Genomic DNA, 3,200 nt, shown 5'->3' on the forward strand with positions numbered 1-3,200 from the left:
ACATCTGGCCTAATTTTCCAAATTAGGGCCAGACCTCTACATGGTCTTTCCTTAAGGCCCATCGATTAATTCTAGTCCAAACTATTGGTATACCAATGGCCTAATGTCTCATAATCGTCAAGGCCCATTTATTGCCCATCTATAGCCCAATTTTCTAAATTGGGCCCAAGTCCTTCACATGGGCCTTATCCTAAAGCCCATCCAATTATTTTAGTCCATTTACTTGTTCTTGGAAAGCCCATCAATAATCCCATCACTAAAGCCCAATAGGAAGGCCCAACTCAAGGCCCAAGTGAAAATAGGGTTCTCACATGAAATGGAGATTAGGTTTAAGTGTTCCTACTTAATTTGCAAACGCTTACTAATTAACATTTTCAGTTTAGTAATTAATTCAAGCATAGTTCCTAATAAATCCCCTAAATTAGGGTTTTAGGTCAATTAGGGGTTCATTGGGCCCATTAGGGTTTCATTAGGCCCAATAGGGTTTCATTAGGCCCATTCTATCCAAGCATCCCAAACGAGTCAAAACGCAAACCAGGCACACTGCCACCTAACATGGCGGCTAGTGGCGGTAGGAGGAGGCAACCTCGGCGGTTTGCAATGACAGCCACCACTTCACGATAAAAACACATAAAAACACATAATATATTTCGCAAAACAATATTGTTAAAATGTTAACACAAATCCACATAAACTATCACTATCCCATAAACACATAACATCCCAACTCCCAGGTTTTACATTTATTTATTTATTTATGGGATTTAATAAGTGACTCAACGAGTTGTGTGTCCGACTCGACGAGTAAAGTTAGAATGGTTACGTGGGTTTAATGACCGACTTGACGAGTCAGAGAGTAGACTCGTCGAGTTGGCGTTGTGTGGGGAAACCCTAAATCCTCGGGTTTGTGTGTAACGCCTTGTTCTAAATTATTTATTTATGGAATTTCAAAGGTCAAGGCTAGGGGTGTTTCGGTCCTTTATAAGTCTTAGAGCGGTTATTTAAGAAGTTTTCAAGCCGGGGTGTGTTGCTAGAAGCGTGGGGCTTCTCGCCACCTTTCCGTGGATATAAAGTTCATCGTATACGGATCCAGAATAAAGGAGTTATGACACTTTGAATACATTGGCAATAATGGACCTTATGGAGAAAAGTTCGCATGGAAGGCCATGCATGCAATTTGGAACGTGCGTGGGTACGCCCAGCGTAATAGGGTGCATGGTCGCGGGTGCGCGGAGGCGTACACCCAGCGTATGAGAAGTACGCCGAGCGTACGCTCAACTTTCCTAAAACCCTAATTTAGGGCCGTGACACTATAAAAGGAACATTATGCTCAAAGGGGTCGGTCCCAACTCATCCTTAGGCAGTCTCCATGAAACCCTAACCCTCCTTGAGTGTTATTGAAGCTTTGGTGGCCATTAAGTGAGCATTTTAGGTGTTGTAAAGCCATTTCAAAACAAGAGAAGTGATTAGCAAGGTGGTGGATCGAAAGGGAAGTTGTAGATCTGAAATTTTGGTTCCATTTCAGACCATTGTGAGGTATCAAGTCTAAAACTTTCCTTAAGTATGCTTAGATCTATGTTAATGGAAGTGTTGGGTCTTTTCGGTTCCAATATTTGACCTTTATGCCACAACTCGCCTTTTAGGTCCAGGGTTACCACCCTTAGTGTGATATAAGTCCCATAAGCAGTAAAGTTTCAACCTTTAGGACTCATTTGTGTCCATGCATGAAATCTATCCATTGGAGTGAAAGCATGTTGTCACCTTTTTAGTTTGGGCTTGTTTGGTGGATTGCAAGTCACCAAGTTAGTGACTTTATGAATTAAGACATGGAATACGACATGGATCTGAGTTTGTAGCCTCTAAATCAGAGTATTAAGCACTTAATAGAACATTGGCTTAACATGGTTGTACGTTGGGCGTACAAGGAGGTACGTACAGCGTACAAGCCATCAGCCAGTATGCTTAGCATACCTAGGAGTACGCCCCGTGTACTCTGCCAATTCGGGTTTTGAGTAATTGGGCCTCAGTGTGGGCTGTGTTTTGTACCTTGGGTCTTTGGGCCTTGGTGGGCCATCAGGAGTCAGAGATTATGGCCCTAGTACATGGTTTGGGCTTAAGGTAAGTTCCAATAAAGAGATTCGGCCCAATATAGCAAATTGGGCCATTAATAGGCCACTAGTAGGTTTGGGAAGCTTATCTAGTGTTGGGCCTTTTATATTATGCTTTGGGCTTTAGTTATGGACCAAATTGGGATAAGGGTAAAATGGTCATTTTACCCTGAGAAGGACTATTGAATTGGGCTAAGTGATTATTTTGATCTTGGTAGCTCAGGGAGCCGAAGGAGCAACAGTTCGGGTATTGGCAGATAGCATCGTGAGGGATATCAACAAAGTTTTAGCAGTACGAGGTGAGTTTCCTCACCGTGTGAATTGGTCTACTGCCACAATGCTGGCCCATGTAGTCTATGAGTAGGAAGACCTGGGGGTTAGCCCTATGAAATGTATGCTAGAATATGATTTCAGATCAAGGTCCGATGTCGGGCGGGTGCCAGAGGAATGTTTACATAATAGTTTATACTTGTTGTCTGTGTGATACTTGTATGTGCCTGGTAGGGAGGTGAGTGTGGGTGAGGTCCCGTATCTCACCATTAGCTGAGTATGGACGGGGTTCCGTATCTCCTTAGTAGTAGAGTAGGGGTGTGGCCCGAGATAGGAGATAGGTGAGTGTGGACGGGGCCCCGTATCTCACTAATAGCGGGAGCGTGGACGGGGTTCCATGACTCGTTAGTAGCAGGCCAGGGGCAAGGCCCTAGTTAGGCGATGCCTTAGATCAAGAATATTGTAGAGAATGATAGCTTCTTGTTGTGTGTTATTTCATATGTTGTATGTATTCAGTGGGCGAGGCCCAGAGACAGGCAGGGCCTAAGAGAAACAGATATGTGTACCGAGCGAGGCCTGATGCCGGGTGGGGCCCGATGTCGGAGTTAGTCCGATGTCAGGCAAATCCCGATGCAGCGGGAGGGGGGCTAGTATGTGGTTGTATGTGGTATGTGGTAGGTTGGGGAACTCACTAAGCTTCAAGCTTACAGTTTTCAGTTTTGGTTTCAGGTACTTCTAGTAGCGGAAGGAAGAGCTCGGGGTGATTGCATGGCACACACACACCAAAGGAGTTTTAGCCTGGGATGTTTACTCTGATAAAAT

Source organism: Lactuca saligna, chromosome 6 (genome assembly GCF_052625555.1).
Source record: "Lactuca saligna cultivar CGN05327 chromosome 6, ASM5262555v1, whole genome shotgun sequence".
In the NCBI taxonomy this organism is placed as follows: Eukaryota; Viridiplantae; Streptophyta; class Magnoliopsida; order Asterales; family Asteraceae; genus Lactuca; species Lactuca saligna.